The sequence below is a fragment of the Notamacropus eugenii genome, chromosome 3, assembly GCF_028372415.1.
Source record: "Notamacropus eugenii isolate mMacEug1 chromosome 3, mMacEug1.pri_v2, whole genome shotgun sequence".
NCBI classification, from domain to species: Eukaryota; Metazoa; Chordata; class Mammalia; order Diprotodontia; family Macropodidae; genus Notamacropus; species Notamacropus eugenii.
In genome coordinates, this window is record NC_092874.1 from 286842819 (window position 1) to 286858811 (window position 15993).

The 15993-nt window shown below is 43.5% G+C and overlaps 1 protein-coding gene across 1 annotated transcript in view; it reads left to right on the forward strand.

Annotated features, from left to right (window-relative positions):
- The first annotated feature begins 107 nt into the window (after positions 1 to 107).
- The window catches only part of TXNRD1 (thioredoxin reductase 1), a 160934-nt gene continuing 145048 nt past the window's right edge, over positions 108 to 15993 (forward strand). Inside the window, exon 1 of the mRNA XM_072655789.1 lies at positions 108 to 301. The gene's annotated coding sequence lies outside the window, so the exon portion shown is untranslated. The remainder of the gene's footprint in view (positions 302 to 15993) is intronic.

Below are 15993 nucleotides of genomic sequence, written 5' to 3' on the forward strand. Positions count from 1 at the left end.
CCGCCCCCCGCCCGGCCCGGGCTGCGCGCACCGCCCCGCCCCCGCCTCCAGCTAGCCCGCCGCGGGCGGGCCGAGGGAGGAGAGGCCCCCGGGCTGCGGAGCCCCCCGCCCCCAGGCAGGCCCCCTCGCTCCACGGGGCCGGTGAAGGCGCGGCTCTGCCGCTGCCCCCCCATCCCCCACGGTAGTGGGTCCGAGCTCGTGCCACCCGCCAGTGTGGGGAACCAGGTGTGAGCTCGGCTCCCCCCGCTGCCCCCGAGGGACCCCGGGGCCCGGACTTGGAGTTATCCTTTAAGCGTAGCAGGTGCGTGAAGCCCGCCGGCCTCCCGGCCTTTGTCCGGGCTGTGCCCCCCACCTCCCTTTTTTCCAAGCTCACCACGTGGTACCTGAGAAGGGCCTCCTCTCCTTACCTAGAAATGACCGCGTCCGACTCTTGTTTTAGCGGGACCGTCAGGTTTAGGGCGTCCAGATGAGTCGAGACATCCCCTGCAGGTACGCTGATGGACCTAAACCCTGCCCTTACAGGTCGCCCAGGGTCACACGGACTTGAACCCTGGGCTTCCTGCCTGGGGCATTATCTCTCTATCCAGGCCTTGCCTGGGTTCATATTTATTCATCTGCACATAGGGTGGTGCGCTAACCACTAGGCTTGCCCTGCCTAGCTCATAGAAGACGCCTCGTGTCTAGAGATTGTTACTGTATCCATCTGATTAGTGTGGTGAGACTCAAAGGAGATGATCTCACTTGTTCTGAAAGCTTCCAAGTCAGTTAATGCTGCTGGTGAGGACGGGGACTAGAAGGGATTTGTCCAGTAGTAAGAGGCAAAGGAGAAGTTTGGGGTCATTTTGCCCTGACTCCAAATTCAGCCCGTTCTCTCCATTCTTGAACCTGTCCTGACCTTCCCATGTATGTCTTCTTATTATTCAGTTGTGACCCCATGTGGGGTTTTCTTGGCAAAGATAATGGAGTAGATTGCCATTTCCTTCCCCAGTTCCTTCTACAGATGAGGAAACTGAGGTAAACACAATGAAGTGACTTGCTCAGGGTCACACAGCTTGTGTCTGAGGCTGTATTTGAACTCAGGATCTGAGTCCTCCTGATTCCAGGCCAGACACTATCCAAATATGTGTCTTATAAACCTAAATGTGAATACCTTCTTCCATCCTTTGAAATGGAAGCTCCTTGAGGGACCAAACAATTTTGGCTTTGCCTCAGTAGCTGCAGCCACTAGTCTATCAGTCAATAAACATTGATTAAGCAACTACTAGGTACCAGGCAAAAAAAACTGCTTTCAGGAGCTCACAGTATGTCAACAACTGTACAAACAACATAGATATAGAGGATAAATTGGAGGTAATTAACAGAGGGACAGCCCTAGAATTAAGGGGGATATGGAAAGGCTTCCTATAGGAGGGAGGAGTTTCCTGGGGACTTGAAGGAAATCAGGAGGCCCCTAAGCAGAGATAAGAAGGGAGAGAATTTCTCACCAGTGAAAATGCCAAGGGAAATGGGAGTATCTTGCTCTGGGAGGCCAGTGCACCTGGACTGCTGAGTGAGGCAACGAGGGCCTGTGCCAGGATGGTGATAGTGTCAGAGGAGAGAAGGGAGTGTATTTGAGAGATGGTATGAAGGTACAATCAACTCATTCATTATGGAGAGGTGAGAGATAGTGAGGAGTTGAGGAGGACATTTAGGTTTCCAGCCTAGATAACAGAGAAGTTAGCAAGGTGGGGGAAGGTTTGGGAGGAAGATGTTGTTTAAGATGTCTGTGAGACCTATGGAGAAGAAGCCTGATCGGTAGTGTCAGAGACTTCAGAGAGACCAAGAAGGTTGATGAGGGCTAATAGTAAAGGCTAATAGAAGTAGTGATTCGTTAGTAACTTTGGAAAGACATTCCTCTGTTGAAGGGTGGGGTTCAGACGCCAGACTGCAAAGAGTTAAGAAGAAAATGAGAGGAAAGAAAGGGGGAGACAGATACAGGACAAAAGCTAGTGAGGAAAGAGAGGTGAAGTGAGGGGTTGGGAGGAATGAGGGAGACACAGGTAGGTTTGTAGACAGTGAAGAAGTAACCATTGGAAAGGGAGAGACCGAGGATAAAAGAATGGGGGTGGTCCAGGGAACCAATCTGCTGAAGAGGAGGATAGATTGGAACCACTTGAGCAGATGGAGAGGTTTTCCTTGACCACCTCTTCATGTGAGACAGGCAATGGAGGACATAGTTGTGGGAGGCATCAGAGTGATCAGAGAAGGGGAGGATGGGGAAGAAGAAGCAGCTCTCCCTGAGTGGCCTTGATTTTTTTCAGTGATCAGGGAGGCCACGTTCTCAGCTGAGAGGAGGCAGAGTGGAAAGGACTCAGCACTGGAGTCCTTGGAGGATTCAAGCAGAATTCCTGGGTTTAGCACTTTATTAATTGTATGGTAACCCACAAAGGATGATAATTAACTGAGCCTTTGTTTTTTCATCTGTAAAATGGGGATAATAATAGTACTTACCTTCCAGAGCTACAGTGAAGGGAATCTTTTTTAAACCTCAAAGCGTGCACTGTTGTCCTGCCCCTTTGTTTAAGACCCAGATTTCATCAGAGTAAGGAGCTCTACGCATAGACACACAGTCTCCCCACTGATTCAAGTTTAGACGCTCCCTCTTCCATCCCATTCCTGATGATTAATTTGATTCTACACACATATGTTAAGCAACTAGGGAGGCAGACTTATAAGTGGAAAGACTATTTATTGGCCTTTGAGTTAGAGGATTCAATTTCAAATTCCTTCTCTGACACTTACTACCTGTGTAGCAAGTGGGCAGGTCACTTCATTTGAGAGCCTCTGTTTACACATCAGTAAGATCACGAGGTTGGACCAGATGACCTCTAAACGACCCGGCAACTTGATCCTACAGTCATACCTACTATAAATCCCATCACTTAGATCTTAAAGAGTTGCTTAGGCCATTGAGAAGGCAAGTTGATTTGTCCACAAGGTTATACAATCAGCAAGAGGTAAAAGAATTGGAGCTTAGGTTTTCCTGACTCCAAGGCCGCTCACTATGGAGGATTTTTTTAGTTGATTACCATCCATTTATGCCTTATGATTTATTATAAAGCAAAGAAGAAAAGAAGCCCCACCCCCACCCCCCATTTGGTGTAGAGGGTGCCTCTGCCTTCCCAACACAGGGGTTTTGGGTCAGATTTTTCCTCTGGTTGAAATCAGAAACGTTTCCTTTGGCTTTATTTTTGGAAAGTTGCTCAGCCTTTTCATTTCCTGATTTTTTTTTGGTATGTGGCCATGTGGCAGCTGGGTTTTCAAGTACTAGGGGGTGAACCAAGTGATAACAAAATCTCAACATTCATCTGTTAAGAGTCTTCTATCTTTGCTTCCTTGTTGTTTGTGGACAGGCTGGTGAAAGCCATGGCTGCTGCTAATGGGATCGTCCTTTCATCAATATTTCAATTCAGCCAACATGAATGAAGCAACTTTTATGTAAAGTTCTTCACAACCTGGCCCCTTCAGTCTTACTTCAAGACTCAGCCCTAATGTTACCTCCTTCCGGGGAACTTTCCTGATTTTTCCCAGCCTTCAGGTTAGGGTGAAGGTTAGAATCGGAGACCTGATAGAATCAGAGCACATTTAGGGCTACTTATGTCCTTTTTTATATGTGTCCCGTATGCCTAGTTGTGTACATTTTGTGTTCTCCCAACCCTTAGAATGTAAACTCCTTGAGGGCAGGAACTGGGTTTTAGTTTTGTTTTATCTCTTTAACCCTGTCGCTTAGCACAGGGCTGGGGATGTAGTAAGAACAATGAAAAATGCTCTGATTCACCACCGTGCTATTGTACCATTTCCTCTCAATAGGAATCAATCAATGAGCATTTATTATAGTATTGGCGCTACATTTGCTGCTACAGTTACAATGATCTCTTAAATCATCAGAAAGATCAGGCCATCAATTAACAGAAGACTTTTAAAATAACTTAAAAAATAATTTTATTATAATTTACAATAATTTCTGTCACCTGTGCAAATACATTTTGAATAAAAATAATTCAGGCAAATACTATGAAATAAACACTGTTATTCTATCTCTGATATGTTACAAATGCACTGTATCAGTTGATGCACCTTGGTCTTTCTGGATGTTCTTGAATTCTTCTCCTGTTTGCCAAATCTCATCCTCATCTTGGACCTCTCAGAGAAACCTTTGACCTCATGATCTCCCCCTTCTTGATACTTCTGTGTTTTTTTTCCCAGCACTTCTCTCTCCAGAATCTCTTCCTCCATGCCTGGCCTCTTTCTTTCTTTGCTGGATCTTTACCCAGGTTATGCCACATAATCATGGGTATCTCCTAAGGCTCTTTCCTGGGCCCTCTTCTGTTGTGTCTTTATACTGTCTCTCTTGGTGATCTCATCAGCTTCCATGGATTCAATGATCATCTCCTTGCAGATGATTCTTAGATCTGTTTGTCCTGCCCTAGCTTCTCTCCTCTCCCCTGATCTTACATCTCTAACTACCTAGAGGACATCTTGAATTGGATGTCCCACAGATATCTTAAACCGTTCTCATCCAATCTTTCCCCACTTTTGAACTTTCATATTTTTGTAAAGGCATCACCTTCTCAGGCACCTAGACTGGCCTACTCCTCACTCTCTCTAAACCACTCCTCCCAATATCCAATGTATCAGTTATACCCTCACAACATCCTTTGTGTGTACAACCCCTTCTTTCTTCAGATACTACGCCAACCCTGGTGCGGGCCCTCATTACCTTGGGCCTAGAAAACTGCAATAGTTTTTTGTCCCTTTTCAAGTCTTCCCTTACTCCAGCTCATCCTCCACTCAGCTGCTAAAGTGATTGTCCTAAAGAGCAGGGCTGACCACAGCCACCCCTCCTATACTGTAAACTTCAGTGGCTCCCTATTACCCCCAGGATCAAACATACCACCTCTTGTTTGTAGGGATACTCTGCACCCAGCTCCAAGGACTCTGGACAATTGTTCTTTTTTCAGGGTGAGCCTTTCTACTTTGGAAAAGAGGCAAATGCTACAAATCAAGGTTTTATGGATTGTTTTGTTAATTGTCTAGACTTAAGAAAGTGATGAAGAGAATGTTAATAGCGAAGATTAAATTTAAAAATATGCCAGTATTTGTTAATCATTTCCCTTTGTCTGTTTGGCTTTGGAAGACCTTTTCAATCTGTCCCCTTCCCATCTCTCTATTTCTCTTACATCTTACTTCCCCTTCTTTCCCACCTACCCCCCAACTCTACGGTCTAGAAGCCCTGACCTTCTTGCTATTCCATGGATATGATGTTCCATCTCCTGACTCCATTTCTTTTTGATGGCCACTCCCCATGCTAGAAATGGAATGCTTCTTGCCTTCTGCCTCCAGGCTTTTCTGCCTTCCAAGTCTCAGCTCATATCCCACTTTCTGCAAGAAGCCTTTTGTGCCTCCCTTAATCCTTGCACCTTCCTTTGGAGATTACTTCCTGTTTACCATCTATCCATCTATCCATCCATCTATCTATCTGTCCATCCATCTATCCATCCATCCATCCATCTTTCTGTCTCTGTCTGTCTCTCTGTCTGACTATCCATCTAGCCACCTATCTGTCCATCTGTATCTACCTCTCTGTCTACACACAGATAGATAGTAGATGGACAGACAGATGGATAGATAGACAGATCTTGTAGGCACCATGTTGTCTGCATATTGTCACCCTAATTAAAATGTGAATCCTTGAGGTCAGGGACTGTTTTCCCTTTTCTTTGTACCTCCAGTGTTTAGTACCTTGCTTAGTATCAGAAGGTGCTTACAAAGTATTGACTTGATTTGACCTCTGGGGATACAAAGACAAAACAAAAAACCAAATTCAAATTCCCAAACCAGATCGTCCCTGCCCTCAAGGAACTAACTTGTCCTAATGTTAGAACCTCTAGTTTCTTTCATTGCTCCTAGGTAGCCCCATCTTCTACATGAAACCCTTCCTAGTTCCTTGTACCCTCACTCATGGTCTTGTATTTATCTTGTATATTTGCCTACATTGTCTCCCCAGGTAGAAGGTGAGCCTGTTGAGATCAGGGACAGTTTGTTTCACTTCTTTCCCAGCATCTCTAGTGCCAGGTATGGAGAATAGCAGTTTTTTTGCTACTTATCTCTAATACTTGAAATTACTGGGGTTTTCCTAATCCAATTAAACAGTTTTTCTTCTTTTGCAAATGAGGTCTAAGCAATTGATTAGCAGGTGAACCTAAGAGGAGGTGCCTCTTGAATCTAGGGCTCAAATAAATCTCTTCACATAAAGCCTTTGGTCAGTGAGTGGAGATTGTGCTCAAAGACTTTAGAACATCCCAGATAACTCTATTTTATAAGACTTTAAGGTTTGCCAAGTGCTTTTCTCACAACACCCCTCTAATGGAGGTAATTTAAGTATTATTATTTCCACTTTACAGTGGAGGTGTCTTTACAGATGAGGTAACTGAGGATCTAAGACAGAGGTGGGGACCCTGCTGCCTTGAGGTTCCCCACCTCTTCTAGGTCCTTGCGTACAGCCTTTTGACTGAGTCCAAGTTTTGCCTAACAATGCCTTTTATTAAGGGGATTTCTTCTATGAATTTTGGATTCAGTCAAACGGCCACATTTGAGGACCTGGAGGGCCAGATGACCTTAAGGCTGCAGGTTCCCCATCCCTGGAAGAGGTTAAATGACTTACCCAAGGGGATATGTAGCAGATATGATGACCACATCGGTGACCATGCAATATGATAACAGATATGATAGAAAAAAAAGAAGAAGAAGAACGAAAAGAAAAGAAAAGAAATACACAAAAGAAAAAGAATCTGGAAAGGGATAAGGAAACAGGAAATTTTTGTCCCTGTCTTCTTAGAGTTAATGTACACATTGTTTAAACGAATTGTGAAAACCCTTCCCATGCTCTTCCTTTTGCACTCCATTTCTTTAGAGGGCTGCAGCGTGGATAGAGAATTAGTGAAGACTTCAGGGAGAAAGTGGAATTTGATATGGATTTTAAAGGGGAGGTAGGAATTCTACCTGGAAAGAGGAGGCCTAAGGAGAGGTCTGGAGTCAGGAATCTCAGGGCATGGTTGTAGAACCCCAAGGAGTCCCATTGGACTGGAATAGAGGATACATGGAGAGGAGGGATAGGAAATAAAGCTGGAATGGTAGGTGGGTGGTGACAGAGTGTGGAGAGTCTTAAGTGCCAGGCAAAGAATTTGACCCACTCATCACAAATGATTACTGAGCTGAGAAATAGCATGATCAGATCAGAACTTTAAGGCCTAAGAAGGGCAGTTAGGTGGTGCAGTGGTTAGAGCACTGGGCTTAGAATCAGGAAGGCTCATCTCTATGAGTTCAAATCCAGCCTCAGACACTTAAATTGGTCACTTAACCCTGTTTGCCTCAGTTTCCTCCTCTGTAAAATGAGCTGGAAAACCTTACCAGTATCTCTGCTAAGAAAACCCCAAATGGAGTCACCAGAGTCAGATACAATCGAACAACAACTTAAAATTTAAGAACCACTTCACATATGTAACCTCATTTAGTTTTTAAAACAACCCGTTGCCAGTGCAGTTATCTTTCCAGTACATTTTTATTGACATTTCCCCCATATCACCTACGTTTCCCCCTCCCAGAGAACCATCCTTAGTTACAAAGGTCTTTTTTTAAAGAAAAGTGAAGGAAAATAATAAAATCATCAATTCTGATCAATACCTCCCCCTCCAAATCTGACCTTTTATGCAAAGCTCGTCACCTGTGAACCCTCACATCTGCAAAGGAGCAGGGAGTGGTTTCCTCTTTGGGATCAAGCTATTATCATCCCCGTTTTACACATGGGAGAGCTGAGAGAGATCGTTTTGGCTGTAATTACCTATCTAGCAAGGACCTGAAGGAAGATTTAGTTGTAGTATCTTCCTGACTAAAGGTGCTGTGGATACTGCACCAGGCCCAGAGTCAGGAAGAGCTAAGTTCAAATCCAGCCTCTGACACTTCCTAACTTTGTGACCCTGAGCAAGTCACCTCACTCTGTTACCTCAGTTTCCTCATCTGTAAAATGAGCTGGAGAAGGATATGGCAAACCATTCCAGTATCTTTGCCAAGAAAATCCCAATGGGGTCACAGAGAGTAGGACACAACTGAAAAATGACTGAACAGAATCTTCCAGACTCCAAGTCATGTATTCTTAACTACCGCATTCAGCTGCCTCTCCTAAGACCATAGGAACATAGATAGAAGGAAACTTATAGAAATCAACCAGTCTTACTGTCCCATTTTACAGATGAAAAAACTGAGGCTCAGAGAGGTCATGGGATCATCATGTTGCAGTCTCGTGGTGTATTATGACTGCACTGTCTCAAAGACTCTGCTCCATGTGGAGTGGGGGTCACCCAGGGATGCCAAAAATTCTGTGGTTTCATGGTGTGTTGTGGTGGTACCAGATCTCAAAGAATTCAGAGTCAGACCACCTCTAATCCAAGTAGAGGCATTTATGGAGATTGACACCTCTGATGAAGCAGGCTATGTTCCAAGAGGAACCAGCAACTTCAGAGAAAACAAGATGTATTTTTATAATGCAAAAATGCTGATTACACAACAGAAATTATGAATATTATAAAGACAAGAGGGATTTGTTAAGGTAATAGGGGAGGGGTCCCTTCTATGGTTTAGTGGTCAAACATCCTTGTCCTATTGCTTTCCAATTGGCTAGCTATTGTGGTCCTATTGGGTCAAGATGGATAGTTAGGTATTGGGGTCCTGTTTGGGTTAAAAAATGGATGATATGATTGTGGTTGAGTACGAGAACACACCTGTTCAAATATGTAAATTGGATCTGGGGCAGTGGCTAGGTAGGGGTTGTGGAGCCCATAAGGAAGTTAGAATATTGGGGCTGGGGCAGCTTTATTAGGATTCAATCAATTGACTCATAGATATAGATACAGAGGGAGATTTAAAGGCCAGCTAGTCCTACCCTTTCATGTTATAGAAGAGGAAACAGAGGCCAAGAGGTAAATTGACTTAACCAAGGTCACACAGGTAGGAAAATCAAAATTGGGTTCTGTGACTCCCAGTTTAGTGATCTTTCCTGTGAAGAGTATTTTGCCGGGGGGCGGAGCCAAGATGGCGGAGTAGAAAGACGCACATACACATAGCTCCGAACCCACAACCCACAGAATGGCTAGAGGGGACCAACCCACGGTGAATTCTGCACCCAGACGCCACGGAATATTGGAGCGAGGGAGATTTCTGTTCCGGAGAGACCTGCAAACCTCTCGCGGGGGGTCCTTCGCGCTGTGGACTGGGCGCCGGGACTGGGAGCTGAGTGCAGCCCTGCAGCGGCCGAGACACTGTGAGGAGGAGATCCGAATGGGCTACGGGGACGAGATATCCTGCGGCCACGAGGGTCCCTCCACCCACAGAGGGACCTGCGAACCTCTCGCAAAAGGTCCGCCGCGCTGCAGACGCGGAGCCCAGCCGGAGGTACAGATCCGAGCAGGCTTTAGGGACGGGATCTCCAGCGGCGGCACAAGCCCCCTCCCCCCCACAGGTGACGAGAGTCGGTGAGAGAGTCTCTTTGGCGGGTCGAGAGGGGAGTGGGGTGCCCCCATGGCTCAGGCCCCCCCGGGAGATAGAAGCTGAGAGGCGGCTGCAGACAGGGGCTCCCCAAGTGGGCGGGAGCCTGGATCCATTGTGGAAGGTCTGTGCATAAGCTCCCTGAGGGAACTGGGCCTGAGAGGCGGCCCTGCCCCGACCTGACCATCTGAACTTAATTCTCACACTGAATAGCAGCCCTGCCCCCGCCAAAAGCCCTAAGGTGGGAAGCAGCATTTGAATCTCAGTCCCCAAACGCTGGCTGGGAGGACCAGGAGGCGAGGTGGGTGTGAGGAGAATATTCAGAGGTCAAGCCACTGGCTGGGGAGAATGCCCAGAAAAGGGAAAAGAAATAAAACTATTGAAGGGTACTTTCTCGGAGAAAAGACACCTCCTCCCTTCCTTTCTGACGAGGAAGAACAATGCTTACCATCAGGCAAAGACACAGAAATCGAGGATTCTGTGTCCCAGCCCACCCAATGGGCTCAGGCCATGGAAGAACTCAAAAAGAATTTTGAAAGTCAAGTTGGAGAGGTGGAGGAAAAACTGGGAAGAGAAATGAGAGGGATGAAAGAGAAGCATGAAAGGCAGATCAGCTCCCTGCTAAAGGAGAACCAAAAAAATGTTGAAGAAATTAACACCTTGAAAACTAGCCTAACTCAATTGGCAAAAGAGGTTCAAAAGGCCAATGAGGAGAAGAATGCTTTCAAAAGCAGAATTAGCCAAATGGAAAAGGAGATTCAAAAGCTCACTGAAGAAAATAGATCTTTCAAAACTGGAATGGTACAGATGGATGCTAAGGACTTTATGAGAAAGACAGATATCACAGAACATAGCGTGAAGATTCGAAAAATGGAAGATAATGTGAAATATCTTATTGGAAAAGCAACTGACCTGGAAAATAGAATCAGGAGAGACAATGTAAAAATTCTGGGACTACCTGAAAACCATGATCAAGAGAAGAGCCTAGACATCATCTTCCATGAAATTATCAAGGAAAACTGCCCTGAGATTCTAGAACCAGAGGGCAAAATAAATATTCAAGGAATCCGCAGAACACCGCATGAAAGAGATCCAAAAAGAGAGACTCCTAGGAACATTGTGGCCAAATTCCAGAACTCCCAGGTGAAAGAGAAAATATTGCAAGCAGCTAGAAAGAAACAATTCAAGTATTGTGAAAATACAATCAGGATAACACAAGATCTAGCACCCTCTACATTAAGGGATCTAAGGGAATGGAATAGGATATTCCAGAAGTCAAAGGAACTAGGACTAAAACCAAGAATCACCTACCCAGCAAAACTGAGTATAATACTTCAGGAGAAAAAATGGTCTTTCAATGAAATAGAGGATTTTCAAATTTTCTTGATGAAAAGACCAGAGCTGAAAAGAAAATTTGACTTTCTAACACAAGAATGAAGAGAACCATGAAAAGGTGAACAGCAAAGAGAAGTCATAAGGGACTTACTAAAGTTGAACTGTTTACATTCCTACATGGAAAGACAATATTTGTAACTCTTGAAACATTTCAGTATCTGGGTACTGGGTGGGAGTACACACATACACATGCACACACGCACACATACATAGAGACAGAGTGCACAGAGTGAATTGAAGAGGATGGGATCATATCTTAAAAAAAAAAATGAAATCAAGCAGTGAGAGAGAAATATTGGGAGGAGAAAGGGAGAAGTTGAATGGGGCAAATTATCTCTCATAAAAGAGGCAAGCAAAAGACTTATTAGTGGAGGGATAAAGAGGGGAGGCAAGAGAAAAACATGAGGTCTACTCTCATCACATTCCACTAAAGAATAAAATGCACACTCATTTTGATAGGAAAACCTATCTCATAATACAGGAGAGTGGGGGACAGGGGCACAAGCAGGGTGGGGGGGAGGATGGAGGGGAGGGCTTGGGGAGGAGAATGCAATACGAGGTTGACACTCATGGGGAGGGAAAGGATCATAAGAGAATAGAAGTAATGGGGGTCAGGATAGGATGGAGGGAAATATAATTAGTCCTATACAACACAACTAGTATGGAAATCTTTTGCAAAACTACACAGATTTGGCCTATATTGAATTGCTTGCCTTCCAAAGGGAAGGGGTGGGGAGGGAGGGAGCTAAAGAAGTGGGAACTCAAAGTGTTAGGATCAAATGTAATGTTCTTACCACTGGGAAATAAGAAATACAGGTTAAGGGGTAAAGAAAGCTATCTGGCCCTACAGGACAAAAGAGAGGGAGGATAGAAGAGAGAGCAGATTGGTCACAGGGGCAATTAGAATGCTTGGGTTTGGGGGGGGGAGGGGATAAAAGGGGAGAAAATTTGTAACCCAAAATGTTGTGAAAATAAATGTTAAAAGTTAAATTAAAAAAAAAAAAAGAGTATTTTGCCAGAAGTGGAAGGTTAGGTAAGACTGAACTGAGAACAATTAGGATCCATTTAGGAGCCTATAGAAACAGTCCCAAGCAGGTAACATTAAGAGCCTTTGGGTGAATACAGACAGCAAGATGTGGGGGGAGGGAAAAGAGGTGGGCAGGGAACTCAGTGGCTAGGAAAGGCAGAAGGAAGGGTCTAGCCTTGGGAAGACGAGAGGAGAGGTAGGCAACATGGGTTGGGGAGAGAGTCAGCGCCATTTTGTTTGGGGCATGGCCTGTGAACAATTAAAAGGGAAAGTATGGATTTCAGAAGAGAAGTCAGGGCTAGAAATACAGATCTGGGAGTCCCCCATGGATAGTTCACTTTTTCTAACCCCCTTTCAAGCTTTATTTAGAACTTACTGTTGTGTTAGGCATTGTGGGAGAAAGTGCCTTCCCACCTTCTCTGCCTACCTCTTTATATGTACCTAAGTTATTTACAAGTTCTCCCTCAGCTACAGTATAAGTTCCTCCAGGGCAGGGCCTGTTTTTTGCCTTTCTTCTCCAGCACTGAACACAGTGCCTGGCACTTAATAAAATGCTTGTAGGCGTCTTGACTGATTGACTGGCTGTGGAAGATCGTCCTTGATGTCATCTGGCTGAGGAAAGTAATTCTGGTGAAACAATCAGAAAACAATTGAATACAGAATGAAGTAACTCAATGCAGCTGGAATTCCCAGAGGAATGGCGTGGGCTGGGATAATGAGAAAGGACTTCACAGAGGGGTGAGGCTTACTCTCGTCCTGGAATATAAATAAAAGCTAGGAGAAGAAGGGGAGAGTGGAATAGGAGAGGTGATGCCAGGCAAGATGCTGAAATGGAAGTTCAGAGGAGGAAGGGTATCTTGGACAACCTGCCATTTCTCTCTGTCACTGTGGGCCCCCAGAGAGCTGCCCCAAACCTGAGGCTTGTAGGAGGTTCAGACCATGCACAACCAGTGCTTGCAAGTCACAGAGCATATGCTCCTTGAGGACAGGGGCAGTGGTCTTATAGATGATACATTGCTGACCCTGAATTGTGGCCAAGTGACCCAAGGCAACTCTCTTACCTTCCTAGTGCTCTAAGTAGTTCTTTAAGACTAGGTTTCAGAGAAGGTGCTGACCTACACTGATAATGGAGTTTCCTTATCAGAGAGTTTCCTTAAATCAAGAAAAAATCCAATGCCTAGTTCAGGGCCTAGGAAATAATGGACACTTAATAAATGCTTATATATTGATGTATTAATATAGAGGTAGGAACCTGCAGCCTCTAAGCCCTCAAGTGTGGCCCTTGGACTGAATCCAAACTTTACAGAGCAAATCCTCTTGATAAAAGGATTTATTCTGTAAAACTTGGACTCCGTCAAAAGGCCGCACCCAAGGACCTGTGTGGCCTAGAGTCTACAGACTCCTCACTTCATGAGTTTCCTTTTACCAGTCAATTGAAAGGAATAAGTGAAAAGAATTTGTTAAGGAATTTTACGTTCCAGATATTGTGCTGAGTGCTGGGGATACAAGTACAAAAGGGGGAAGAGGCCCTGACCTCAAGGAACTTACATTCTAATAACGAGAGAATAAGCATTTATGTAGTGCCTACTGTGTGCCATATACAGGATATTTTACAAATATTATCTCATCTGATCCTCATATAAACCCTGGAAAGTAGGTTCTGTTGTCATGCCCATTTTATAGGAATGAGGAAACTGAGGCCAATAATGTTTAAATGATTTACCCAGGGTCACAAAATTACTGAGGCTAGGTTTGAACTCGTGTTCTGACTCCAAGCCCAGATCTCTATCCACTGCTTCATCAGCGGGCTGTAGAAACATCTTTAGGGCAGTGGTGGCCAGGGAAGGGAGGCCTGGTCTGAAAAGCCATAAAGATGGAGCACTAAGGCTCTTCTCCCCCAAGACTATGTTAGTTGTCATTTGATTAGAATTTTCAGACTAAGAGGTAGAGAGGGGTGGGGAAGAGAGATAGTCTAGCCTGCAGGTTTAAAATTAGGCTGCATATTCCTGGGGAGTGTAGAGTTGAGTAAATGGATTATCCTCTGACAAGCTTGGCCCTTGGTGGACCACTTTGTAACACCATTTTATTTTATTTTTTACATATCTATATGTATGTATCTATGCATACGTATATTCCTATGTATGTATGTATGTATGTATACATATATATTCCAATTACATGGAAGAACAATTTAAACATTCATTTTTTAAAATTTTGAGTTCCAGATTCTCTCCCTCCCTCTCCTCCACTCTCATTGAGAAAGCAAGCCAATTTGATATAGATTATACATGTGCAGTCATGCAAAACACATTTCCATATTAGCAGTGTTGCCGAAGAAAGCCAAACAACCCTCTCCCCTAAATAAATAAAGATGGTTTTTAAAAAAAAGTCTGTGTTCAGACTCCATCCGTTCTTTCTCTGGGGATGGATGGCATTTTTGGTTACAAGTCCTTCAGAATTGTCTTGGATCACTGTATTGATGAGAACAGCTAAGCCATTCACAGTTGGGTATTCTGATTCTGCTTATTTCACTTTGTATCAGTTCATATAAGTCTTCTTGGGTTTTTCTGACACCATTTTGCTCATCATTTCTTTAGCACAACTTGTTCCGCCATGCCCCAGTGGATGGGCATGCCCTCAATTTCCATTTCTTTGCCATCACAAAGTAATACTCTCTATCTCTTCTTTTGTCATAAATTCTTTCCTTATTCATACATCTGACAGGTAAACTATCTCATGCTCCCCTAATTTGCTTATGGTATCACCTTTTATGTCTGAATCATGTACTCATTTTGACCGTAAGGTATATGGTACGAGATGTTGGTCTGTACCTAGTATTTGCCAGTTGCTTTCCAGTTTTCTAAGCAGTTTTTGTCAAACAGTGAGTTCTTGTTCTAAAAGCTTAGCACTCTGGGTTTGTTAAATATTAGGTTACTATGGTCATTTGCTATTGTATTTTGTGTACCTAGTCTATTCCACTGACCTGTCACTTTGTTTCTTAGCCAGTAACAGATTGTTTTGATGATCACTGCTTTGTAATTGAGTTTGAGATCTGGTACTGTTAGGCAACCTTCCTTCATATTTTCTTTTCAATGAATCTCTGAATACTCTTGACCTTTTGTTCTTCCAGATGAATTTTGTTACTTTTTTTCTAGCTCTATAAAATAAATTTTTGGTAGTTTAACTAGAATGGCACTGAATAAGGAAATTAATTTAGGTAAATTGTCAATTTGTTGTATTCTCTTGACCTACCCATGAGCAATTTATATTTTTCTAATTGTTTAGATCTGACTTATTTGTGTGAAAAATGTTCTGTAATTGTGTTCTTATAGTTCCTGCATTTGTCTTAGCAGGTAGACTACCTATTATTTTATATTGTCTACAGTTATTTTAAATGAAATTTGTCTTTCTATCTTTTCCTACTGGGTTTTGTTGGTAATATATAGAAATACTGATGATTTTTGTGGGTTTATTTTATATCCTGCAATTTTACAGAAGTTTTAAATTATTTCAACTAGTTTTCTAGTTGATTTTCTAAGTCTAACATCACATCTGCAAAGAGTGATAATTTTGTTTCCTTATTGCCTATCCTTTTTCCTTCAGTTTATTTTCTTCTCTTATTGCTATTTATAGTACAATATTGAATAATAGTGGTGATGCTGAACATCCTTGCTTCACCCCTGATCTTACTGGGAAGAGTTCTAGCTTATCCCTGTTACAGATAATGCTTACTGCTGTAACCTACACTAATTGTCATTTTAAGGAAAGCTCCATTTATTTCTGTGCTTTCTATTCTCTTTAATAGGAATGAGCACTGTATTTTGTCAAAAGCTTTTTCTATATCTGTTGAGATAATCACGTTGTTTTGGTTATTGATAGTTTTCTAATTTTGATCCAGCCCTATATTCCTAGTATCAATCCCACCTGTTCATAGTATGTAATCTTTGTGATATACTGCTGTAATTCCTTGCTAGTGTTTTATTTGAAAATTT